Source organism: Myotis nattereri (genome assembly GCF_964212035.1).
Source record: "Myotis nattereri genome assembly, chromosome: 13".
In the NCBI taxonomy this organism is placed as follows: domain Eukaryota; kingdom Metazoa; phylum Chordata; class Mammalia; order Chiroptera; family Vespertilionidae; genus Myotis; species Myotis nattereri.
The window spans coordinates 59,870,663-59,897,858 of NC_138088.1; the positions used below are offsets into that span (position 1 = coordinate 59,870,663).

Below are 27,196 nucleotides of genomic sequence, written 5' to 3' on the forward strand. Positions count from 1 at the left end.
TGTCTCCTAGGTGTCGGGTGGGAGGCGGGTAAGTTCTGTGAATAGGACAGGAGAGAGGGAAGCCGGGGTGTGGGGGCGTGGTGGGTGCTGAAGAGGGAGTGGAGGAAACCCTGGGCCTTTCCAGGAATCTTGCTTGTGGGTCAATGGGCTTTTGTGGAGGCTCGGGGGGAGGGGCGGCCAGGGCTGTGGGTGCCCTGGTAAGAGGAAGTGAGCACGGGAACCATGTGGCCCTGGACCAGGGAGACGCCGCTGGCTGGCCCCACGGTGGTGCCCGCGGCCTCCGTCCCTGTGTAATTACGAATGGGGAGGAGTTTGAGACTCTAAAACCACAAATGAGATCCTGGGGACTGGGTGTTGGGATGACCCCACAGACTGTGTGTGTGTGTGTGTGTGTGTGTGTGGCGGGGGGCGGGAGGCCCGGCAGGGTCTAACCAGCAGGCTGGCTGAGTGGCCTCGGCTGCTGCTGCGGGAAGGGGGGGTTGTGCCAACTCAGAGGCCGGGTTGGGAGGGAACGAGGGAGAAAACACGAGCGAGGTTCAGACTGGAGGTCTGTTGGCAAGTTCCTCCCTTGAACGCCTGGAGAGGGGCGCCTGGGGTGCTGGGTGCTCTGCCCTCATTCACCTGAAGGTTCTCTTTGCTCTCCCGTGGCAGGTGGCAGTTTCCAGCCAAGTCCGTTTGGATCTTTCTTCTCCCCTGGGAACCTGGTGGGTCCTCTCACTGAGTAGCCTCCGGCAGTGACGGGACCAGCGGGATCCTGGGCCCAGCAGATCCCCACCCTGCCTGGGGTTACCTGGCCCCCTGAGCTCAGAGCTAGAGCCATGCCGTAACCGCCCCCCCGCCGCGCCCCTGGAGTGCAGGGGGTTGGATGGCCGGAAGCAGCGGGTCCATCCTATGAAGCTCAGTCTCATTCCGCCGAATCCCCCTGCCCTCGGCCTCTGCTGAGGGGCTCCCACTGGGTGCACTGACTTGGACTCGGGGTTTCTGCTTTTGCTGCTGTGGACTCTCGCATGGGGCTGAGCTCCGGCTCCCCACCCGTGACGTGGGAGGGATAGTAAGTCCCTGACGAGTGGCTGTGGGAATGGAAACAGGTAATGGGTTTAAGAGTTTGGTCATTGGGGGCTCTAGGACATGGCTTTTGAAAGCTTGTGTTTGTCCCTTCTGACCTGTAGTCTTTGTTTCCTGCTTAATATACAGGTGAAGTCTTGAAGGCCTGTGTGTGTCTTGTTTCTGGAACCAAACTGTATTGTATGCCCATGGGAAAAACTCCGGCCTGGGGGCCACAGCCAGGAAGTGAGGGGGTGTCTGCAGGCCCTCCAGGCAGTTCCTCCTGTGCTGCTCGCACCTGCTGGCTCAGGAGAGCACCTTAGAGCGAGGCGCTTCCTCCTGCCCGAGGAGCCCGCAGTCTGGAGGGATGGGTGCGCTTGTGTCATAAGGAAGTTCTGAGGCTTTGGGAGCTGAGTAACTCTGAATTGGTTCATTTTGGTTCATTCGATTCCAACGGCCAGCCCAGTCCTTATAATGACTTACAGTTTACAGCTGTGTTCAGATGACAGCCGCCAAACCACCACCTGTGTTCAGAGGGCGCGATGGCTCAGACCCCATGGAAGGAGACGTTCTGCCTGCATGTCTCTAAGGCAGTGGTTCTCCACCTTCCTAATGCCGCGACCCTTTAATACAGTTCCTCATGTTGTGGTGACCCCCAATTTCATTGTTACAAATTGAACATAATTAAAGCATAGTGATTAATCCCAAAAACAATATGTAATCATATATGTGTTTTCCGATGGTCTTAGGCGACCCCTGTGAAAGGGTCGTTGGACCCCCAAAGGGGTCGCGACCCACAGGTTGAGAACCGCTGCTCTAGGGTGTCCATGGATTTCTCTGCCTCCTGGGCCTTGCACACTTGAGTGTAACAAAGTGGGAGTAGTCACGGCTGAGGGCTAACTTGGGTCCCACTTGCAGAGCGATGACGGGATGGGACACAGAATGGAGGACGGGTGGGCAGGTGAGCAGGTCTGGAGGAGCCTGGGCCACCGGGGCTTGAATCCCACCCCAGTCCGAGATGCCTCCCAGCAGGCTGCACTTGACGCTTTATCCATTCTGAGATGACACAGAGGCAGGAGGCTGCCCTGGGCAAGAACTGGACCAGGGATTTGTGTGTCATGTTTTGTGGGTGCTAACCCACATACTCTACATGTATTTGCATACACCAGACACCTGGGATCAGAGTATGGGGGGCAGTTTGAGCAAGATTCAGGGCTCCAGGGCTCCCCTCCTTGCTGTTCATCACAGTCCAGGGGGCTTTATCTGGGAGAAGGCTCAGGGCCAAACTCAGATCCAGGGACTACTGAACCCTTAGAACTAAGTCATTCATTCTGATTTTTCTCTCTGTGATGTCTGTCCCTTGCTGAAAAAGAGTTTGTTTTCTGGGGCTGTCACTCAAAATATCGTTTTGCACCATACCATTAAACTTGTCAGTGTTTGCTGATTTGTGTTTATTGAAACGAAATCCATTAGGGTGATGTGAAAATAGCGCTCCGCTGTTTACCAAACCCGATTCTTGTTTTTGATATTTTAGTGCATCATCTGTTCTCACTTGAATGTTGTGGAATTTGTTGGTAAAGTGTTATGCAGATGAAAATCCATATTTCATTGAAGTTTTTTTTTATTCAAATGAGTGTAAAGAATATGATAGTCATGGTGCCTGACTTGCCATCTGAAGCAGAACTTGTATGAATGGCATTGGAGCGAGGCTCCGTCTTCGAGAGATTTTGGATGGGCCGGGACCTTGACCCAGATCCGGGTGCTGAGTCAGCTGTCCGGAAACCGCCCCCCTCTCCCAACACTGCCCCTCACCAGCTGGGTGGCCCCTGGCAAGTCCCCCAGCCCTGGGCTGCAGTTCCCTATCTATGACATGGCGACTTCTGTTGCTGTTGGAAAACTTCAACAAAAGCACCATTATCTCACTGGCTTTCATCGTTCTACCTCTCTGGGATTGAGCTGTGTCATAAACTTGGTAGCATGTCACCTGACAGTGTTCGTTTTTCTTTGTCTCTTAGTGGCTCGTACAGTAATTCTGGGCCCGAGCTGTCATGGTATCTTAGGCTTGATGGACATGGAAGCGTTTTTTGCAAACTTGAAAGTTTTCGAGTTGGACGTTCCCCAGGACAAGGACACTTGCTCAGCTTTCTAAGTTGACCAGGGAAAGTCCGGTGGTGACCACACCGCCACTTCGGTGCCACGGCTGTGAGGCAGCGAGAGTTTAAGCCATGTGTTTCTAGTTGTTGGCATCGGAGTTCAGGTTTGGTTCAGTGGTCAGATGACCTTGGATTCTTATGTTCAAGAGAGACCCGGGCGCCTCTACTGCTTCCAAACAAAATGAGCTCCCGGGGTCGCTTCAGGCGGAGAATTCTGACTTTATGGGACAACAGCATTTAACACCGGCCCGGGAGTCCCGCGGTCTTCAGCGGAGGGTGTGCCATGCGCCTGGGCTCATCTGTTTGCTCTTCCGGGAGCTGTGGTGGCCAGAAGGCTCCACTGCCCTGAAGATGCTTGGAGAGGGAGGCTCGGGAACAGGCCGGTGCAGATGCGACTGCCCGGGTTTTGTTCCCACAGTGACCCTTCCCCGTGCAGGGACCTCCCGTGCTCTCAGCCTGCGTTCACCCAAACCTGACCAAGACCCGGGCCACCTTGGGTGTCAGTGGCGCTTTAGCTCGTAGTGGGGAAGTGACACCTGCCCGGCGGTGTTTCTCTGGTCCTTGTTCCAGAGACAGGGTTCTGGATTGACCTGCGCAGAAGGTTCCCCTAATGGGCGTGATTCTACAGTGAGCACACACCCAGCCCCAGATTCTGACACCCAACGCTGTTCTCTGTCCATCTCTGTGTCCATCAGTCTGTCTCCTTGGCAACGGTTCTCTGCTGCATTGTAGGCCTCACTCTGCTCCGCGCCATCCCTTCAGCAAGTATCTCATTACCCGAAGGTGACTTGTCTGTGGCTCGTTCCTTTTGTTTTTGGTTGAGGTTTCAGGGCAGGTATCCCAGAGGTGGGGGTGGGAACGTGAGGTAAAATAAATGTGTAGATCCTGAGCATACTGATCGACTTGTGTACTCCAAGTCCTTGTCAAGACATCGAACAGCCCTGGCCCGAGTGGGATGATTGGGTGTCATCTGGGCACCGAAAAGGTCATCAGCTCGGTTCCCGGTCAGGGCACATGCCCAATTTCCAGGCCCCATCCCAGTAGGAGGCGTGCCAGGCAGCCGGTCGACGGTACGCCCTCACATCGAGGTTTCTCTCTCTGCCTTCCTCTCTCTAACATCAATTACAATATTTTTAAAAATTATTTTGAAAAGATTTGGAACATACTCCCACTCCAGAAAGTCCCCTCATGGCCCCTTTCCAGGCAGCACCCACTCCTACCACATGATCACTTTAGACAACCACGTCTTTACCCCAGTACGATGACTTGTGCCTGTTTCAGAATGTAGTATATAAAGTACATACATGCACACACAAGCTACACATACAGACTTACGTGTATGTGCAGTATTACATAGATATATATATCACACCACCCATACCTTTCTGCAGAAGCTTTTTTTTTTATTAAATTCAACATGATTTTGTTGGTTTGAATGTTGTAGCCAGGACCAATTGCCTGTCTTCCTTTTCACCCGATGCGTCGTATTCCACGGGGAATCTGGTTACCCCAGTGCTTCCTCACCTGTGGACGGACGCGGGCTGTGTCTAGCCCCTGGCTTTTCTGAATAAAGCTACTGTGGCCCATTCCTGTACATGTCTTTTTATGGACATATGTTTTCAGTTCTCTTGGATAAATTCCTAGACGTGGAATTGCTGAGTTGTAGAATTAGGTGTATGTTTAGTTTTATAAAGCAGCTATAAAACGTTACACCGCTGCCCATCGTGAAAACCGAGCTGTTCCTTAAACCATTCAGCAGAAGGTTGGCTTTCTGCTTGAGAGGTGGGGGGCAAGTGAGCGGTTCCGGCACCCACAGGGAGATGCTTGGGGGAGTGTGCCCCGTTTGCCCTGCTGGGGGCGGCACCGCTCTGGAGAAAGCAGCCGTGGCCTCCGATGTAGACGGGCCTGCTTCTCCGCCTTCCTGGACATCCAGCAGGAGGACTGGTTTTTCCTGGCCGGGCCTCGCCCTCGCCCTCCCCACTGCCTCTCCCCAATGGCGGGAGGATCGCAGTCTTTGCCTCCTGGTTCTTTTCCCATCTGTGCCCGCCTTTCTGGCTTCATGGCGAACAGAAGTTGGCTTTGGACTCACCGGATCACCATGGAGTAGTCGCACGTGCATTTCTAGTTTGTTTCAGTGCGAGGGGCCGACTCAGCATGTGTTGTAGGTGGCTGGCTACCTGCAAGTCAGCCGCCCAGTGGGCTGGGCCAGCCTGCAACCCAGCAGCCTCGCCGCTCCTCCAGTCCCATCGGCCAGTGCGTGGCGGGGGTGTGGTTAATAGGGCTACTAATGTGGATTCTATTTTATCCCGCCTCTTTCGGGAAAGTCATCTGAGGGCTCAACACAGTAGGGCTCTGTAAGGGGCGAGATTGGGGAAGGGCTAGAGGTGATCAAGAGTGCAAGTACAGCAGCTGCAAACATCCGGCGAGTTGGCTGTGAACAGAGACGCTCTAAATGGAACAGCCTCTGAGCTGCAGAGACGGTGTGTCCTGAGCTGCTCACCAAGAGGAGTGATTCACTGGGAAGCTGTCTCCTGGGACAGAGGCCTCCGGCCATTGAGGGCCGGTGACAAATGTCAGGCTGGGTTCCTGCAACTGCTGCTGTGCCCCGTCCCCCAGGAAAAGCCAGGACAGACCCTGCGAGGCCGCTGCCTTCTTCTGTCGGCGCTGCTGTTTCCCAGGTGACGTGACGTGGGTGTCCGGCCCAGGGCTCAGCGGTCAGGGGCGTTTGCAGCCCCGTGGGCACTGGGTGTGTGCATGCTTGCTGCCCACGCTGAACTGACCTGCAGCCATTGGGGCTGGGTTTTGGGGAGCACTTGCTGTTTGCCTGGGGCCGGGGAGCAGGAGTAATGTTCCAGCGGGGATGCTGCTCATGTTTGCTTTTTTCAAAAATGATGCTCGTGTCCAGTTACTAAAATCATGGAGACATGGAGCACGCCGTTCTCCGGGGTTTCCTAAGCCGTTGGTGTTGACAAGGCTGCGTGCCTTGTGTTGAAAGGAAGAGGAAGGCCCGAATAGAAGGCTTATCTGTATTGAAGTTTCAGAAGGAAGATGGATCTGCTCTGTGTTTAAATATAGCACGTGTTTGCTACCGACTTGTTGGAGAAGAAGCAATTGAGTATGTAGGTCATCGACTTGGGAGAATGAGTCCCGAGTCCTTCTTGCATGTGAATAACACAGTCTTACAGTCGGGCCGCGATGCTACGCAGAATTGGGTTACACAGAGTTCAGCGGGAGGTCTGGGAGGGGAACGGAGTCACAGGGGATACCTTCGCCCCTTAAGGCATTGGGGGTGTGACTTGGTGCGGGGCCCTGCTGGTCGCAGCCAGCCTGCCGCAGTGGCACTCACCAGTCTCGGGTGTATGGAGAGGGGCTGGGTGCCGCGCCCCCACGCAGATCCGCTGGAGAAGGGGCGAGGGCTGTACTTAATCAGGATAAATGCCAGCGGCGTATTTTAATGCGCTGGATGCAGACACAGTGTGCGGAGTTGCGTGTTTAAAGGGAACTGCCACCCCCTTTGAAGGTATGTGACATTTACGAGATCTGCAGCAGGAGATAGCTTGACAGCTTCGAATTATGTTTGAAAGAGTTTTTCTTTTAAGAAAGAAAATGATTACTTCTACTTTAAATGTCATTGCGGAGACATAAACATGTTTAATCAAGTTAGATATTTAATTCATGTAGAATGTAATTTTCATTCCCACGGGAGAGCCCTGGTTATTTCTTTGGCAGCCTGGAGGCTGGGCAGTGTTGGTGATTTGGATGCGGCTCGGCTTTCTGCGTAAGCGGCTCCTTACGGGTTTAGAGAATCTGGGGGGAGAGCATTGACTGAAATGTGTCGTCGCCCGGACACGTACTTACTGGCACATCTTGGGAGGGGGAGGCCCATGGTGATTGTCCCTGGAGACTCAGGATAAGCTCCTGGCGAGTGAATTGAGGAGTGTGACCCTGAGGACAATAAAGGCAGAAACGGCACAGATGCTTCTGTAATTTCCTTCTTTTGGCTTCTTTGACTCAGCGGGGAGTTATGGAGAGGGCTGGGGTGACGTGCCAACAGCTCTCCGGGAAAGGGAGGCCGCAGGGGCTCTGGGAGGACAGACGCAGAGCCAGGACAGAGCTTTGGGTTGATACAGTGTGACTGGGTTTTGTCACAAATGCTGATGTGGGGTTCGAGGGCACCGGCAAGGTCCCCAGGCAGCTGGACAGGCAGCACTGTCACTGTGGGGCGCCTGAACTGGTGGTCTGCCAAGACAATCCAGAATCTTCTCCGAGGGAGCTGGGTGTTGGAAAGTGGCCAGCCCAGCGGAGAGCCGTGTGCGTCAGCCCGGGCCGGTCTTGGCCTGCTCAGCCTGCTGCCTGTGGTTTCGATTTAGCCAGGCTGGGTCAGGGAGCCCTGGAGTTCGCTGCCAGGGTGCCCACTTGCCCAGTGAGGGCCAGCCCCGGGCCTGGTGTTCTGTGCCCCAGGGCTGCTGGGAGGGAAGGCGCCCTATCTGGGATGTGACCCTGGGAGCTTCGGGCCTGGCAGCTGGGAGGAGAAACCAGTCAGTTGTGCCCGTTCCCAGGAAAGAACTTACGTAGCCGGCGTCTTTGCCAAGTGCGGCGAAGGTCAGGGTTCAGGAGCTGGGAACTCTGCCTGTGGCCGGGAGGGATGGGCTCCAGGCCGCTCTGAGTCAGCAGGGCCCTGAGCACTAGTCCACGAAGAAGGAATCGTCCTGTTTATTGGTCAGCACTAGCCAAACCAACCAACCCCCAGAGGGTTGAGCCTACCTGTTACTTTGTAGCTAAATTTGTTACTTTGAAGCAATTGAAGAATCTTGTGGTTGTGAGGGAAGTGATGCCCGTTACCTAGTCTCCCCAGGGTAACAATTTGCAAAATGATAGGAACATGACCAGGAAATTGACTGAGTCACTCCACACATACTCAGACTCCAGTGTTACATGTATTCACTTGGTACTTACTTCTGTGCAATTGTATCGTGGGGGGAGCAGGGGGCTCCCGGAAGCACCACTGTGGTCAAGAAGCAGAGTCCCGGCACCCCAGGGGCCCCTGCTGTCTGTTTGCAGCCACGCCCACGTCAGGTGGCCGAAACACATGGTTGTTTACAGAGCTGGCCTCCTTCCAAGACCCAGCTTGTTCAGAGAAAGTTCCAGAGTTGGCGTCCCAGTCCCTAACCCTGACAACCACTAATCTGTTTCCCGTCTTTGTTAAGACTGTTATATAAATGGAATGAGGTGGTGTGTAGCCTGTAGGGATGGCATTTCTTCACTCAGGACAAGTCCCTGTGCGATGCACTCCAGTTGCTGCCTGCGTCACTACTTGGTTCCTTCTTACTGATGAAGAGGAGTCCATCCTTAGTTTTGGACTCAATTTTAGACCAGAATCCGGCGATGAGAAAACCCACTCTGGAGGCCTGAGAGTTGCAAAACAGCCCTTCCTTGCTAATGTCAGGGGTTGGGCATCTCTGGCCTCCACTCAGCGTGGCCCATGGCTCAGCCAGCATTCGTGGGTTGGCTCAGCTGGCTAGGAAACCGGCGAGAGCCTCCTTCGCTCCTGAGCTGTGTTGGTCTGGGTTGTGTGGTGCCCGTGGACTGAAATGTGTGGAGAAGCAGAACTCGGGAGGAAGCGTTCCTCAGTGTCCCCACTTTGTTAGCAGGAGAGAGAGTTATTCAACCATTTTCTTTTTATTTGGCTTCTTAGATGTTTCTTTTATGTAATCATTAGTGGCCCAGTGCACGAAATTTGTGCACATTAAAAGGGGATTAATTAGAGGAAATATTTTAATATTGCTATTTGCCCTTTCTCTATAATAGAAGTGTCAGAGATGAAAGAAAATTAGTAAAACATATATGAAAATCTTCCCCCTGTCAGAGTTGGGCACGCTGCAGGACCCAGAGTCAAGTCCCTGCCCACCCGTGTGCACCTTGAAATCGCACGAGACCCAGACCCGGCCGGCCCCACCCCCATCAAGCCCCACCGGGCTGGTGGCACAGCCTCAGGTCCCCCACCCTGGCCCAGCATCACACAGCCTCAAGTCCCTACGGAGCTTGTTACGGGAACCCCGCCTCCACTGTGGGCGCAGCCATCTTGTGACGGTGTGATGGAGTGAGGGTCAATTTGCATATTACTGGCTTTATTATAGGATTGACCACACCTCTCATTTCTCCCTAGGGGTAGGGTGGGGTCAGGGACAGAATCTCCTCTGTCATCAGTGGGGTTTGTGTTACTGATATTGTCAGCACATAGGTTTTGTGTCACTGCCGAGCTAACCCTGTGCCCCTGATCAAATGGGGTGTCGATGGGGTGCCTGGCAGAAAGGCACTTAGAGAACACCTCTGTCTCCTCCATGCCCTCGTCTCCAGCAGGGAGAGCACCTGGGCAGGGCACTCTTCCCAGACACCCTGTTGGTTCATGGGGCTGTGTTCTCAGCATCCTCCTCTCCTTCCACCCCTTCTGGAAGGTTCTGGACCATTTCACAGAGGCGTGCATGCCTCGCTGGTGGTTTTCTTGTTTAACTGCCATTTGGAACCCGGAAAGGCCGTTGCTGAGACACCGACAGTGTCTGGCTTGTGATGGGGGTTGACACCTATCCATTGTGGGACCTGCATGTGCGCGGGGCCCAGCAGTCAGGCTGTCCTTCGAGCCGGACTGATGTTAAGGGGGCCCTGGTCCCCTGGCAAGGACTCTTCTCACTCCTCTGATCTCTCCAGAGTTAACAAGGCGGCGTCATGGCTCGGCTGACTTTCCTGCGGACACGTGGGGACACAGCCAGGCTTCTGGGAGCTGGGGGTCGGACTGCTCAGACCAGCTGCCCTCGCGCCACAGCCAGCTGGGCAGCCGGGGTGTGGGAACACAGCTTGAGTTCACAGAATGACGTTGTTGTGTGGGGGCTGCTGCTCATGGAGCCTCTATTCTTCTTTCTGTCAAAACTTGGCGTGTGTTGGCCTGATCAGCGGCACCCATTTACCGATTCCCCTCTGTGTTTACTTTCCAGTCGTTTCCAAGGCTCCCTCCCCCCAGCCTGGCATCCTCCTGTCTTGTTTATCTCTCCAGCAGCCTGCGGCCCCATGGATGGCACCCAGCTCGGCCGCCCCTGCTCACCTCGCCCGTCCCAGCCCACTGGTGTGCGGGGCACAGAGGTGGGAAAGCAGGAGGCTGGAGGGCGGAGCCAGGGACGCGGATGGATGGACTGCATCTGGGACAGCACAGAAAATAGTCTGTTTTGTTTTTTAAAAAGTGGCTGAGTGCCAAGACTTCCCTTAAAGTTTTCCACGCACTGTCCTTATATTTTAAGACGAGAGTTTTAAAATCTTGGCTGTTGGGTCTTTTCGCATTTTTAAAACATAAAGCCAGCTGAACATAATTAATATTACAGAATTTCCATAAACATTCTCTTTACAAAGACCGAGTATGCGCAGTTTCTTCCTGGAGGGCACTTTTCTTACTGAAGTCCAAACGGGGGAGGTGGGAGGGGGGAGGGGGGAGAGTGACGTGTGGATTTGACCCTCAGCTCTCGGTGCCAGGTGCGCTGTGTTGGGCCGTGGGAAGAATGAGCTTTCAGTGTGGCTGTTTTCCCCCCGGAAAGAAGGGTGATTGTTTCAAAGCTCGTGGCTATGGTTTGGTTTTTGTTGGGCTGTAGCAAGTGGAGGGGATTCCGGGAGGGATCGCGTGGCTACAGTCAGTTTAAATACCTCAGGTCTCACCTGTAAATCCTGTCACCGCGCAGGGATGGCTCACTCCTCAGACACTGACTCCTCGGTTTTGCCAGATGACATCCAAACCAGGTGTCCGCGGCTTCGTGCCCGAGGGCAAGGCCTTGCCGGGAGTGAGTTCACAACCACAGGCTGGGCAGCTGCATACATTCTGTGGAGCGAGTGCAGGCACCATCCCTGGCGACTTGGGCTTCTGCTCTCACAGGGTCAACCCCGGCCCTGGCTGAGGCACATGCTGATCGAGTCCGCTGAGTCATCTCTGTGTCTTGGGCACCCCTGGGAGTCCTCAGAGAGATCCTCCGAGAACATCTCCCCCGGGAACCCACGCGGGACCACTCTACTCTGCACTGTCATCAGGCAGCTGCAAACGTCCTACCTTTCCCTACCTCCTGTCTTTTTTTTTTCTTTTTTTTTAAAATATATTTTATTGATTTTCTACAGAGAGAAAGGGAGAGAGATAGTTAGAAACATCGATGAGAGAGAAACATCGATCAGCCGCCTCCTGCACATCTCCCACTGGGGATGTGCCCGCAACCCAGGTACATGCCCTTGACCGGAATTGAACCCGGGACCCTTCAGTCCGCAGTCCGATGCTCTATCCACTGAGCCAAACCGGTTTCGGCCCTACCTCCTGTCTTTTAAAGGACTTCTTCGACCTTCAGGTAGCAGTGGGTACCCCTTTAACTAGTCTGATCATCTCCCAAGCCCTTTAATGCCCCCCACCCCTCAATCAGCTGTCTGCGCTTCAGCGGCCTGTCTGCAGCCTCTCGGATTTCTGTCTTGAAATTCCATTGAATGCCACCTCCTCTGTGAAGCCCCCTACACAGGCAGTTACCTGTTCCGGGTTAATTTTACTGGGAAGCCTCAGAGCAAGACTGTTCCCACCGCTAAGATCAGGTGGATGATAACATGTTCATTTGTCTTCAGACCTTTGTCTAAAAAGAAAAAGTAATGTTACAGACACTTCTAAGTTTTACTTCATATATGTATGAAGTAATATTCCAAGTATATCAGGAAATACATATGTTTATATAATACCCTTACATATTTGAAAATTCACTGATTACTTAACGTATGTATCCATGAACATTTTCATGTCTACTGTGGAAAGCATCCGAAATAGAAGGGAAAGGAAGCCCAAGGCACACTAGGACAAGCCATACCAGTCAGGGACTATAAATCCCATTATGCAGTTAGTTAAATATTTGGTTTCTTACTATGTTCCAGATACGGAGAAGCCCAGATATGAATAAAATGGGATCAGGGCATTTATTTAGCCGGTAGAGACTTAGAGATAGGCATTGTAGACAGCAGCCTGGCATTCAACAAGGAAGGTATTACAGAAGATACAAGATGGGTTTTGAAGAGTGCATAGGACTTTTCTGGGCAAGCTCTCACCACCTCAAAAATGTGGTTCCTTGGCATTAGTAGATGCTTATTTAACATAAAACTGTTATGTCAGAGGCTTGGGACTACTGAGAGCCTATACTAGTCCCTCCCTCCCTGGCACTAAGAGGCTGTCTCTGACCCCCTTTCCTTGATTTAGAAAATTGGCTGTTTAAGGTGGTGAGGAGGGGGGGGGGGTGCAAATTCCTTCTTGAACTTGAGCAGGTCTTCAGAACCGCTCCTGCCACCGCTCTCCTGTCCTCATGAAGGAGGACCTGGCTGCGTCCGCCCGGAGTGTCTGCCTCCTTATGTTAACAGGACACAGGACTCTGGCTTTTTTAAATGAGGAGTCGGGGCCTGGGAAATCCAGGCGTTCCTCTCTGATTTGCTACATGATCCGGCAGGATACGTCACAGGATGGATCCCAAGGCTGTTTAAAAGAGGAGAAACTATAATAAGAAACTCTAGTTTCCGGAGATTTGAATGGTTTGAAAGGTAGAGTGTGGCTGAGAAGTTGGTTACAGTAACGTCACACATTTTAAAAATATTAGTCATAGGGATCCTGATCGATTATGAGGTGGGGTTGGCAATGGCCAGCATTGGCCATAGCCATTCCTTTCCACAAACCACACCAGCCCTCTCTCACAACACAGACACTCCAGTTGCGTGTCAGCCCAAACGTTGAAAGTCAGTGCTCTATGGAAAAGGCACAGCAAAGGTACCTGGCGCGCCTGCTGCCCAGGTGTTGGCCCTTTCTGTGTGCCTTCCCGCCTGCCACAGGGGAGCCCTTCCCCTCAGGCCCCTGATGCTCCGTGTGGACAGGAAGTGGCTCAGATGGTGCGAAAGGGCCCATGCAGTTGCTCTTCATTCCATGTACCGGAAAATAAATGTGAGTTCTGTTTAATGCATCACCTCTTTTCATATTGCATTTGCCAAGAAAGTGCAATTTTATTGAACATTAGGATTGAATTCTTAACTGAGTAATCAATTTTAGTAGTAAGTTAAAATGCCTTCTATTAATGGACAACTGCAACCGTTAATCAGGGTTACAGTGGATTAACGGTTGTCAGCATTTATGCTAATGGCGCCGGGGCAGGGTGGGCCTGTGCCTTGCCGTGTATCGCTCTGCATTCCGCACACAGTGGGCGATACTCTGTGCCGCGGTGCTGACTGCGTGGCGCCCCTGCTGGCTGCTTGGAGACGTGGTGCCGTTTTCACGGCGACGACACGTCACCTTCTGGGTCGGCACGCTGGCTTCGTGTCGGGAGAGATGGAAACGTTCATTTGTTCTGCTGCTCCCCTGTTTAATGTGATCTGCGCTGTGACTAAGGCAAGACAAATAGTATTTTTAATGAAACCGTTTAATAACCTCTGGAAGCCGGAGTCGAAGGCACTGGGAAAACGCAGTTAAAGGGTGGCTGGGTGTCCACAGCACAGACACCGCGGCTTCCGTTCCACTGACCCGGCCCTTCTGCTTTCAGGGTTTCATCACCGTGAATGGTTTTGAACCAATGAAGCTGGATTCCCTTCAAGAGACGGACCGCCCATCGTGTGGACTGTAGAGCTCGTGGACGGATTTATTTGGGTGAGTTACTGTAAAGTGCCTGCAGGTAACAGTTCAGGCTTTCTAGAGCCCCCTTTGGAATGTGTTTTCAATTAGTGGGTGACTATGGATCGCTGCAGCCTCTGGGAGTTTCATCGGGGTGTCTAAGAGCAGGGCCACATTGATTGCCGTTCAATTAATTGCATCTGGTATTTTCATTTATCAGAAGCAAAATACATGTAATTAACTCTGAAGCAATATAGTACCGTGTGAAATGATTGCTGTTGCTGCTATAAAGATAAGTCAGCGGGAATGCTGCTGCTAGGAGCGCGGGTCAGAATGGGAGTCGAGTTCGGACTTCTCGACACATTAATTACAAAGAATAAAGATGAGTTAGGGAGACCACCTCGACCCCCTCGAGTCGTCTGTACAGTGGTGGGCGCGCTTCCTTAGTGCGCCCGCAGCCTGCTGGCCAGTCTTCCCGAGCTTACACCCCCATGGCCAGCCTCAAGGCGGCTTGAGCACGGCTGGGCGAGTCCTGGCCGCTGCACTCACGGGGCTGTGGTTGAGAAAGCATCGGTGATGGAGTCCGCCCTCCACCCGGGGCCTGGCTTTAGTTTCAACACCTTGAGCCATTTTTCACAAAACCTGGCTCGTCCTGCAAGTGGCAGCTCTCGGCGTGATTGAGTTTTACCGGCTTTAAAGCATGTTTCTTCTTGAGCTGACACCATCTTCACACAAGAAGGAAGAGCGGGTGAGCACATTTCCTCAGTCTTTTCCGTTAAGCCCTTACACTTGCTCCCCAAAGTGTAAGTAGGATGGAGTCTCCATTGTAAGGGAAGGTCAGGTCCCCGCCGTGGCTCCCTGTTCCTCGGAGCTGGGAGCGCCAGGGGCAGCCGGGCTGAACCTCAGGCTGAACCAACCAGCAGTGTCTCACGGTCCCCACGTCTCCCTCCATTCCGCACTCCATAGAGGAGTCAGCTGGGGGTGCCGAGGCGCCCCCCTGGTCACCGCAGTCGCCTCTTGGAGCCATCTGGAGCCGAGCTTGTGGATTGAGTAGCTGGACTGGGGCGGTCTCAGAGCTCCCCACCTGTTCAGGTTGAATGTAGAAGCCAGGGCGCCTTTCCTAGGGTGGCCTGAGCGGTCTTGCCCGCCAGAGGCCACAGCGGAGCGTGACATTGCCCGAGGACCACTCATCAGAGCAGACTAACCTGCGCCTCCAAGAACCTCAGCACTGGGGGAGACGAGAGACTAGAAAGCCAGGGCGCATTTTGGGGGAGGCACGGGAGTATTTACTAGAAGTCTTGATGGTCCCTCACAACCAAAAAACCTCCCGCTGTGCCTTCCAAGGCCAACCTGCCTTTCTTCCTGGCCCTCACCTGTGTTCCTTCAGTTAGACCCTGTGCATGCTGGGATTGGCCCAGGTCTCTCAGAGACATTGCGGTGCAAAGTCTTGGTGGGTCTAGCTTTGGTGGGTCTCCGTTCCAGTTTTGGGGTGCTGGGTTTGAAGGTGTTTTCAGGGGTGATGGAAATAAATCCATCGGACTCCTGTGGGCCCATGGAGTCTGCGCATTGGCTGTGCCCCGTGCCCGAGTTCTTCACAGGAAGGTGTCTGAGGCTCACCTGCTGCTGGAGGGGCGGGGGGACTCTTGTCTGGATAGCCCAACCTTGAGAGCAACGCTCAGTACATTTCATAGACACCGTTGGTTGGAAAACTACTTCCTCTCAAGATCCGAATGTGGAAATTGATAGTGCAGGGATGAATGGGCTTTTAAAACATTGACAGTGGTTGAGTAATAACATCTTCATTTGACTCAGCCTGATACCTGAACCACTGTGGGATCTTGTGTAGCGGAGGTCCCGATCTCAGAACGCTGACATTGTGTAAATGTGTCCGATAGCAGAATGAAAGCGCAACACGCCTCCTGATCAGGTTCTTGAGCCCCGAGCGCCCTGCCCTGCCAGTGGGCTAACCTGCACCCCTGACTACCTTGGCCTGTATTCACAGGGGAGCGTTCTCAGGTCCCCAGAAAGTACCTCTCTCTTCTCTATGACTCATCACTCTGGCCAGGAAGGTGTACCCCACTTTTGGGATGGCCACACACAAAGCCCTGCCTGTAGTCAATGCATAGCCACACCAGAGGGGCATCTGGGGTTGCCTCAGCCTGGGGGCTCACCTGCTGCGTCCTGGAATGGACGGGCCTTTTAAACGCGGGCGAGGAGAAGGACAGATGAAGTCGCAGCCCTGAAAAGGCCGGCCGGGGTGCTGGAACCCTCTGCTTCACTGTTGTCATCTTAGTGATGTTGAGTATGTCCTCATGTACTAGCTTTGTGTAAGCCGATTATTGTAGACGTGGTATTTTGGAATGTGGCTTTTTGTAATAACTCCAAATCAGACACCAGCTTTCTCCCCAGAGAGGCTCCCTCTGCGCACCAGTGAGCGGTGACAGACTGCCTTTCGCCTGCTCCTACCACCCGTTCTCCACTGGTTCCCTGTTACAATCGCTCTGGTTTGCCCGCTTCTCCTGGAGCTGAGCTAGGTCTCCTGGGGTCATGTGGGTCATTGTTTGTCTTGTGCTGTTTTGTTATTGAGCATTAATATTTATAGCGGCTCCCAGTTACCTTGTAGTTTTAACAAAAGCGCCAGGAAAAATAAGTGCTTTTTGTTGAATGTCTACAAACAAGTGGAAATGGAAATCAGAGCCCTGGCTTTGTTCTGTGAGGTGATGGTGGGTAGTGGCAGCTGTGGTTTGGCAGAAACACCGCCGAGCATCCGGCCGCCTGCACCCAGCGAAGCTCACGCACTGTTATTTTGACAGGTCGCCATCGCGCCCGCCTCGCAAGGCCCCAGGGAGAGGCCACCTGAAGGCCCCAGGGCGCTGCGAAGGCGCTTGGTGGGCACGAGGGCCGTGCCTCCATCTGCCATGGGGACCAGGCTGTGGGCCATCGGAAACAGGCCTTACCCAGGCCAGCAGGCATTAGGGCCTCAGCCCTGTTTCCGCCAAGACAGATTCTTTCTTGAAAACAGAAGGGAGAGCATTGCCTGACTTCAGAAACAGCACCCACTCCTGCTGGCTCTGGCTGTTGAGGTGCAGAGGCCGTGCTGGTCCCACCTGTGGCCTCTCGGCCTGCACTGGGCCCTGTGGTCCTGCTCCGTTCTCAGCCACAGGCACCTATGCCCACCTGTAAACCACAAACCAGAGGCCGACACCAGGCCCCTTCATCTGCAGGGGCAGGTGCCAGGAGCTTCGGCCAGGTCCTCAGCAATGTAGCTGCAACAGTGCGGCACTCAGCTGGAGGGGCCCCAGCTGGAGCAGGGTTCTGGGTTCTTGGGATTTTATTCCTGAGCTGCAGGTCCAAGTTCATGTGGGAGCCGTTTCCTGGGAGGAGCTGACGCAGCCCTTCTTTCCTCCTGGCGAGGATCAGAGGGGTCACCCATCCTGTCCCCTCATCCCGGCCACACAGGGCCGAGCCCCCAGCCCGACGCCTCCTGTGGGCTGCTTTCTGCTCTGTTGGTTGTTCCCTCCTCCGCCCCTCACAACTGCTGGTTCTAATCGGTTGATTTACCAGCCAGGGAGGCGCAGAGTCAAACAGAGGGTCTGAATTTTCACTGTCATCCCGGGGCCTGGAATCAGCAAGCCTGCCTGGACTTCCCGGCTCCGGGCCAGGGCGGGTCTCTGCTGAGCCGCACTCCTCTGCGGGCCCTGCTTGGGAGGAGCAGTGTCTTCTCTCCCCTGGCGGGTGGTAGGGGGTCATTATTGAGCACCCCCTCGGGGTGTGATGCTGGGCAGGCGGGAGGTCCACCTCTTTTCCAAGATTTTTATGGTGCTGGCTGGGACCCCGTTTTATTCATGAACATGCGATGCTCAGATCACTGCACCCAGGTTAGGGGACCACCGGAGGCGGAGGCCGGAGGACTGATGGTCATTGTTTCTGAGGCTGGGAGCATGCATGTGTTAAAGGGCAGGGGGGGAGTGCTGCCAGGGTCAGGGCCGCCCTTGTTGCAGGAAGTGATTATTTTCTGTTTACTGTAAGTTTCAGGTTGATGATGTGGAAGTGTGAATGGGTAGGAAATTAGCTTTCTCGTAAAAAAAAATGTTGGGTCTCCAATCGGGTGTGATTAACGAGAGGAAAAGATTGTGTGTGTGAGTCCTTTTGTTTGGTATATCTTTGTTGCCGCCACTGCAGCCACTGCTCCCGGCATGCATTAGACCAGTGGCATTTTTGCTAACATGGTCTTCGTTTTAGGCCGTTTCAGTTTCTACTTCCATCTAGGCCAGCGGTTCTCAACCTGTGGGTCGCGACCCCTTTGGAGGTCAAACGACCCTTTCACAGGGGTCGCCTAAGACCATCGGAAAGCACATATATAATTACATATTGTTTTTGTGATTAATCACTATGCTTTAATTACGTTCAATTTGTAACAGTGAAATTGGGGGTCGCCACAACATGAGGAGCTGTATTAAAGGGTCGCGGCATCAGGAAGGTTGAGAACCTCTAATCTAGGTTCTTACGGAGGGACACACACCACCTCCCGGGTTCGAGTAGCAGCTTCCTCAGCAACAGATGCTAAAGACCCACTTTACAGCCCAAGAAACCATCCATGTGGTACTGATGGAATCTGGCTTCTTTGAGGTTTTTCATCTCTAATTTCTGGATCCCAATGTAGTGCCTTTTCTGAAGTAAGGCTGAGAATTCCGTTGTCCTGGTGGGAGTGTGTCCCCACGCCTGTTGCCCATGGCTCCCTCCTTACCTGGCTTCTAACACCCACAGAACACATGTGCTTTATTTATTGATTGACTCATTTATTTTTGGCAAACGGCAACTCCCACCTGGCCCCATGCTGTTAAAAATACAGCCTTCCTGGTGAGCTGAATGCATTCTTGCCACGTAGCAATTAAGATAATTCCCCTAGACTTGTACCAGTTAAGGATAAGTAGGAGGTTTTAAAAGAAAGTGCTGCGTAATTGAACGGGTTTTGTGTGGGCACATGGGTAACACGTGAGAATACCTGCCCTGAGCGGACTCCTGCGTAAGCAGGTAATAAAAGGGCACATTTTCCTGTGCTTCTCCTGAGAAGCAGCCGAGCGGTGACATTTATACATATTTCATGATGCGGTTTCCTTAGGCACCGGCAGCAAACAAATCAATTTCTCAGCAGTATACTATTTAAAAGAACAGCAACAACCTGCGGGGTGGGCTGCAGAAGCTGTTGAAGTTCATTATATGTGGCAGAAAGATAGAACAATAGGAAATAAATGTGTGGGGATAAAAAAACAAACCAAGGATGCACAGCAGCCCTGGGCGTCTGATTACGGCGTTTAATTTCCATGTCTTCATAAATGTGTCCTAAGAACGGTGCTCCCACTCGGCGCCCCCATTGCGCTCTTTCTCCAGGCTGAGGATCAGATGTCCCCGTGAGCTTCCCTCCCGTGGGTCTGTCGGGAGTGGGCCTTGATTTATTGGACGGTATTGCACTGCCGTTTAATGTAGGAGATTTGCAGGAAACGTGGCAAAGATATCAGGTTCCCGTGCCCAGTAACTCGACACCTTCCCTGTGGCCGCCTCCCCTTCCGCTCAGCTATACATTGTTTAACTGAAAGGAACCTTTTGTTGGTCTGGCCCCGTGTAACCTGCACCTCCTTGGAAAATTCAGCTGAAGCTGCGCAGGGTGACTGGTTTCCCTGGTCTGAGGAAGAGGCAGAGCCCGAGCGGCCTTGCGCCTCCGGAGGGCGCTGGGGGCTGGGCGGTGCAGCTTTCCTGGATGGCCCCTGGGTCACGGTGACCATCGCCCCGCCCCTTCTGCAGCCCAGATGGATTGCTTCCACAATGCACGGGCACAGGGGCGAGATGTTATGGGGACAGCACCGGACGAGGGCAGGTTCTGTGTCCTGGGGGGTCTAGATCAAGTGCCCTCAGCCTCATCTGCATATTAATATCGGTAATCTACTGGAATTGGCTTTGCTGGGTGTCCATCGCCCCTCTGGCACATTGGGGTCCTCCCATGAGGGCCGGAGGGTGGGAGCCTTGCTCGTTGATAGCACAGAAACCCGGGGTGCCAGTCTCCTGGAAGACACTGAGCGTCTGGCTCTGGGGTGAAATTAATGAAGGTGTTGTAAATGAACTTGGATTAAGGAACAGTGCTCTGTTAGCGTAGAACTTCCGAAAGCGGCTTCCCCAAGCTCCCTGAGGCAGAAGCCCTGTCCGTGGCCCTCATGGTCGCCATAGTTCTATGTACATGACCTGCACGTCATGGAAGACACAGCACTGTTCTGATGAATGGGACCGGGGAGGTTTGGCGTGGCTGGGCCCATCCCAGCATCTGTCTGGAGGGCAGGGCTGGCGACATTAGCCGGCAGCGTTTTCTGCAGACAGAAGGCAGCCCAGCATGTTGCACTACCTGTTGGGGAGGTGCGCGTGTTCTGAGATAATGAAGCATAAATCGTGAGCTTTCCCGGCCCTGAGCGACGGCGTGCCTCTGTCTCCCCTGCCTGCCCACAGGGCTGGAAGTTTGAATTTCATGGGCCTTGGGGACCTGGCCGTACCCTCCTGTCTCCTGGGGGCGTGGTGCTTGCAGCCTCCTGGGCGAGGGCTGCATCGGAGCTGGGATTCTGCGCACTGCAAGGAGGCCCAACTGGCTCCGGCGTCCATCACCCCGGGTCCCTCGGGATGAAGGACAGATGGCCTGTGTATCAGATTCCTTCATGGACCCAGCATGGTGGCCGCCTCCTTGCCTGCCCTGCAGATTTGGAAGCTGGTATTTCCTGCGTGCGTAACTGATGGCCCCAGGCCCACGGTTGTTAAAAACCGTAACTTTGAGAGCGCTGTACTGGCTTTTCGTAATTCAATTGAAACTCGCTGCTGCTTCCTAATTACAGCTGAAATGACCTCTAAACCGCGGCAAAGGGCTGCAACTTCCTCTTGGACGGCGGACTCATACTGATTTGTACTCTGATCTCCCACGGGCTTAAGTGGCAGCACCGCGGAGGCCTGTGGAAAGCCGGAAAGCCGTCTGCCCGCGCGTTTAGACAGCAGATTGACACGGCGCTCGACTTGGCGGGGAAGCAGCCGGCTCTTAGTCAGGAACCGCATCGGCGGCCGCTCCCTCCCTCCAGCAGCCCCACGGCTTTGGCACATCCTCCTCGTGTGCGTGGGGAAGGCAGAGACTTGGCCGTCGCCTTGGTGATGGTGGGGGGCTGATGGCAGGGCCAGGAATGCTTGCAGCATGACCTTGGCCCCCGCTGATGGCATTGACCTTGGGCAGACTAAACCCCTCTGCGCTTACTGACTCGGGTTCCCCCTGTGAAATGGGGGTGAGCAGTAACGGTCCATCGCCGAGTTGTGTGGGTCAGTGAGACGCCTGGCGTCCAGGTTACAGGAGCCTTCAGGTGAAAGGTGACTAGGACTCTAGACTTCCTTGCTCATAACAGACAGTTCTGTCCTGTTTTCTCCTGGGACGTTGGACGTGGGAAGCAACCCCCTTTTCCGTCAAGCTGCTAGTGATGTTTCTTCATCAGGGAGGAAGGGTTTGGGGTTCCCTGAGCCTTTTCCCTGCAAGCTCGACTCATTTTGTGCGAGGGAGGGGATCCCAGGCTCAGCAGGGGTGACAGGGAGGACTGCTCCCAGGTGGGACTGGCTACCTGCACACCTGTTTACTGATGTGCTTCCTTCTGTGGGAGCGGGTCCCCCCTCTTCTGTCGATGGCTCCCAGTCTCTGCAGTTTCCGCGGACAGTCCGTGTGACCAGGAGGTGGAGGCGGGTGCAGTCCGTCCCTGGGGTGGTGACCGGTCAGCATGGAGAGGCCCAGCGCAGAGGCTTATCTGAGAGCCGCGCTGGAGAGCCTGCCAGCTCGGCCGCTTCCCATGAAAGCCTGTTAGATCCAGGTCACCGCTCTGGACTCCTGCGTTTTATGGCAAATTCTAAAAATGCAGATTTGTAACAAGCAGTGGTAATGAATTCAGACTGTTTGAATTTCACACTGAATAATGGCTGGAATTATCAGAGCCTGGGGCTTATGAGATCCTTGGATCGCCGTAATCTTTTCTCAAGATTCAATTGATGGCATGAGGTAATGTCACATTACTTTATTAACAGTCCTGGCCATAAAAGAAACACCTACTAGGAAAGGAGAATTTAGTCAAAATACTAGTAATAACAAGGCCATTTGGAATATGGAATATGTTCGGTGAAGTTCAGAAAGCCTCATCTCATTTAAAATGTGACGCTGTGCCCACGGGGACCAAGTGCAATGCCTCTGTGCCCTCGGCTTCCTCGCTTCTCCAGCCAGCACGTTCTCCTTTAAACGCTCCCGTTTGCAGTCTCGGCGGGGATTCAGGGAGTGTGGGAAGAGGGACAGCTCCACAGCTCTGAAATCCGTTCTGGTTTCGTGTTGTTCTCGCTCTTCTTCTGCCTGTCCGACCCGCCCCCAAAGGCAGATTTTAAACCTGCGAGGAAGGACAGTGCACAGACTCAGAGGAGCAGGGCTGTGTACCTTGCTCTGTCTCGGATTCTCTTCCATGTCTGTCCCCCAAACGGCCAAGGTAGCGATTTTCTCCTTTTAAGCTGAGTTGATGGTCACAGGAGGGAGTGAGCACATGTCCTAAAACTCCGTTAATATTTGCACACGTTTGTGGTATTTAAACTTCCTTAATTTTAGAATTTATTGCCACTATTTCGGGTTGTGCGGGGTGTGCAGGCGACACATTGCCCCCGAGTTCCAGCCTCTGGGAGAGCAGCCACATTGCTGGGCGCAAATGTGGGGAGACGCCAGGCCTCCCTTCTCAGCCCAGAAGTGCCTTGTTTGATGTCGAGCTTCACTTACCAAAGGAATGGATTTATAGCTTTTGACATTTTGCTCTTAGAATTAATTAGGTGGCTAATCATTATAAATACCATTTTCTTCTGCTGTTGTCTCCATTTAATAGGGCCTTCTCCTGCCGCATGCACTTGTCAGTTTCAGACTGAGCCTTGTGTTTGGCTTTTATGATCTGTCAAGGGAAAATGGAAGTAAATCCTGTATAATATGCTAATTGATCTGTTTGGGAATTTTTAGATATAGACAACATCTGTGCTTGCCAGCAACTCAGCTAATGGCTTCCGTTCTTGCGCCAATGAGGTTTTCTGGGTCTCCGTGACCTTGCCGACACAGCCCATGTCCTCCCCACCAGGGTTTGGCAGTGTGGAATTTGGGGGCCTTTTTCTGGTGCCCAGGGGCCCAGCCTGAGACCACGCAGGATTCTAGTGTGAGGGTGCCTCCGGCCAGCGTGGGCCGGCTCTAGTCTTGTGCCCCACCCCACCCCCAGCCTAGACCAGACTGGCTAGATCGATGGGTTCAGAGCCTGTGGCCTTGGGCCTGGGCCCCCAGAACCCTGCCAATCTTGTTGATGCTGCATTTCTGGGGAGCGAGGCACCTTTGCTTGCCCTCAGGCGGTGGTTTGGGCCACGTGAGAGCTTATTTTTTAGTGCAAACCTGCGCAGCCGGAAGTATCTTCTCCTGTGGAGCATGAGGGGCTGGCGGGAGGCGGGGGGGGGGGGGCAGGGGGGCGGGGGCGGCTGCGCCCGGGAGAGCCGCCTCCTGGAGGAGCTTTTCCCAGCAGCTGGTGACAGGATCCAGGGCCCTTCAGTAGCCTGAGCGCAGGGTCATACACCGGTTTTCCCTGGCCATGGAGGGCAAAGGTGGAAGCAGCTTTTGGGGGTGGAGTGGGGGGGACCCAGCCTGGTCCAGCACTGGCCTGAAGCGGAAGCCCCGCAGCTGAGTACTGTGAGTGTGCTGGTCAGTCTGGCAACACAGCCCCATCACTCCCTGTGTGTGTGGTCCTGCCAGTTTGGGGAGTGCCCTTATTTCTCCTGAGTGTAATGGATAATGGAGGCTGATCAGCGTCTCCTGGCACTTGGCAGGAGCAGAATAGGATCGGAACCTGGGTCTGGGTTGGACCCGCACACCCAGAATGCTCTGCTCCATTACCAGCTCCCCACACAGTTCCGCTGTTGGTGGTAAAGGTTTGATGTTGAAGGCACCTGATTGGCTGTTGACTTGATGGGTGTTCTGTCCTCTCTCAAGCTTGTTTACAAACAGCCTCTAGAAAGCGGCTTCCTGACAAGCTAAATGCTCTCAGTTGAGATGCATGTGTGGGGCTTGGAGCTCCATTCCCCACAGACCAAGCCGGGTGGGCCCAGACTAGGGCATGCATCTTGGACTTCCCAGGAGCCAGGCCCCCAGGCTGGACCAGCGCAGGGGTCAGGGGACTCAGACCCCAGAGTCTCTGTGTGTGTGTCTCTCTCTCTGTTCAGCAAAAGCCAACCGGCTCCGGGCCCACTGGCACTGCAGGGTGTGGCTGGAGTGGGGACAAGTAAGGAACAGGCTGCGATTCTGGAGCAACCTGCCCAGGCCCACACCTGTTCCCAGGACTGAGCACACCCGGCTCACGCCCTGGCAGTGACTGATGGCCAGGGTGGCCTCCAGGTTTCCGTGTGCACTGTATGAAGGCGGTTACTGGCTGCTGTGCTGTCATCACTGTGGCCTCAGGTTCCTTTTGTCTGCGCCTGTAGACACCTTGGCACAGGTAATCACTGCAGACAGCCTGTTTTCGAGTTACCAGCACCCGGACCTACTCATCTCTGACTGAACTTGCACACTCGAGCACACTTAGATGCTCACACACAAACCCCTGCAGACCCTCACACATGCTCACTCATACACACGGGGGTACAGACCCTGCTTGTGGCATGTGTGACGGGGGCACCTGCATCTGGACCAGGTGAGGAATTTCTCGGACCCCCGTCCTCATCTGGGTGCAACCGATCTCTTAGCTCCCAAGGGAGAGAATGGAGGTCTTAGGCAAACAGTTGCCCGTCTGCACTGTAGGCTGAAACGTTACAGCCGTGGAGTTGGGGTGATTGGACTGCGCAGCCTTTTCCTCCTCCCTCCCCAGTCAGTTTCATCATCGGATTTCAAAGGACCACGAGTGGACCTGGTTACCCATTCCCTCAACCAGGTACTCAGCAAGCATGGCTCAGATCGTGCTATTATGCCAACATTAATGTTAGGGCCCACGCAGTCCATAGTCAGCAGGTTCACACACTACTATCATTAAAATTTCCGGCAAAAGCTGCAAAAATTAATTGGAGGCGTGTAATAGTTTAGAATGTGAGTCAGCTTGTGGTAATATAAATTACGGAAGAGAGGACAGTTTTATATACTGAGAGGCAAAGCTGGCGTACGTTAAGGAGCAGCGATAGGAGTGAGGGGCTGCTTTTCCATTACGGATGCACTCGGAAGGGCCTGGACTCCGCTGATGAATAGCGTTAATTCGCTCCTACAGTTCCAATAATTCATGGTGCAGTTTAATGACTTCTAGATAAAAACAGGATTGAAATGTTAATTTCTCTGAAGAAATTGGGGCCCTCTTGTATATCAGGCATTACCCCCCTATTAACCTGCTAGTTAATTTCGCTAAACAAACCTCTGGGAGATGTTTCATGTTATGAAGACTTCTGTATTTCTTACCTGAGATAGAAGTAACTTTCTTTTTCTTTCTTTTTTAACCTTAATGTATGTGAGTCATCTTAGATGAGAATTTATCAGGCAGAGCTCTGTCTAGATAACTTGACCGAGTGGAGGTCTCTCCACACTTAGCTTCGCAAACAGCCACGTGACTTCATCTGCATTCTGGGGACTAGTAACTGTTCTTCCTTTGTTTTCTTTGGCTGTGGGTTTGGGTGGGCTTTGTGCTGGGAAATAAGGACTGTGGATCCGTCCGTGTGAGATGCCTGAGGCTCTGGTCTCAAATCATGCAGGAATTCTGCGATCACCCTGTTATTTTGTTTTATTTTGCATTTTTCTTGCCTTTTAAACCGAGTTCAGTGCCTGCTCTCAGAAAAGAAGATGGAGCAGGAAATACTAAGTACAGTAACAAAAAGTTAACTAACGGTGTTCTGTGCAATTAAGGAATATTGCAATTTTATTCCCAGATATTTTATCATGGTAAACGTGTATTACTATCTGGTTTTGCTATACAGTGGGGCCTTGACTTACGAGTGTCCCGACTAACGAGTTTTTTGAGATACCAGCTGTCTCTCAGCCGATTTTTTGCATTGAGTTGATAGAGTAATTTGAGTTAACGAGCTCGGTCTCGAAACGAATTAAACTCGTAAGTCAAGACCCCACTGTATACACACACACGCACACACACACACACAGGGCACAAAAACCAAACCTACAGGTATTTAGGGGGCAAGACCCCCTCTCTCTTTATTCTCCTGCTTTGCCTCTGCGTGTGCTGTTCCAAGAGCTTCCTGAGGGAAGGACTCAGGGTGAGGAGGTGAAGGCCCGGCAAGACAGGGCTCTAACCTGCAGCGGGGAGCAAGGCCTGGTCCATCCCTTGTCACACACACATCCCACCCCCAGCTAGTGATCACTGGGCACAGGTTGATGCTGACTCCGTGCCTGGCGTCCTTGTGCTCGAGCCACATTGACCAACCCTGTTGGTGCTGAGCCCAGAGTGGCACGGAGGTCCGTCCTCAGGCGGTTCTGCACCTTCTGGGAAGGGGTGACCCCTACCCATGTTGGCTTGTGCTGCTCCCTGCTGTCCGGTGGGGAGGGGGCTGGGGCCCAGCCTCGCCTCCATTAGACTCACATGGGCATTCAAGACAGGGCATCTGACCAACCGATCTGTGTCCCCTGGTCATGACCACTTGGTGGGGTGGCTCACTGCTCATGTGCCGTGGGCACTGGGCTGTCTGTTTGAAATGGGGCAGAGCCACCCCCCCAGATTCGACCCAAGGAGCTTATCGGCACAGGCATAACTCACCGCCTGCTTTTCCCTGTTCCTTTAACTTTTAATTGAAACCATTTAGTTGCCACCCCTGCTGCTAGGAATCTGGGGACAATTAGGGAGGTCCCATCTGTCCTTTGAACCACATTCTATTGCTTGCTTTGCTCACTCGAGAAGATGGCAGATCCGAGCAGCACTGTCTTTGCTCCCTGCTGGCTGGCTGCTATCTCACTTGAACGAATTATGGCAACTCTTTAATTCAATTATTTTCTGCAGCAGAGGCTTTGAGATGATTCGGGTGGAAGCCGGCGCCGGTTTTCTGGTGTAAAGCGGGGCCTCCGCCGAGGCTGTGGGTGAATTGGGGAGTTTCACTCCGGGTGTGGATTGCGTCCACACTGCCCCCCAAGCTTCCTGGCACAGGCCCCTGTTTGCCATTTCAAAACACAGATTGGAAATGGCAGGTGCCATGGGCTTTGCCAGCCTTCCCCCGAGGGGAGGAATTGTCTGTCCAGTAACATTAGGTCAGCGAGTTCCTGCCCAGCTGTGTGGGAGCGAGGGGCGGGGCCCAGGCCCGGGAAGGCCGGCTGTGA

The 27,196-nt window shown here is 53.5% G+C and overlaps 1 protein-coding gene across 5 annotated transcripts in view; it reads left to right on the forward strand.

Moving 5' to 3' along the window:
• The window catches only part of CTBP2 (C-terminal binding protein 2), a gene marked incomplete at its 5' end in the record, with an annotated part of 101,026 nt that overhangs the window by 21,141 nt on the left and 52,689 nt on the right, over window positions 1–27,196 (forward strand). For 2 of the 5 annotated variants that reach the window (XM_081105296.1, XM_081105297.1), the window contains one exon: window positions 13,772–13,875. The exons of 1 other annotated variant lie outside the window; for it this stretch is intronic. Of the gene's footprint in view, window positions 1–12,718; window positions 13,180–13,771; window positions 13,876–27,196 lie in introns of those variants that run through there. 2 more of the 5 variants (XM_081105295.1, XM_081105298.1) reach the window with 2 other exon arrangements.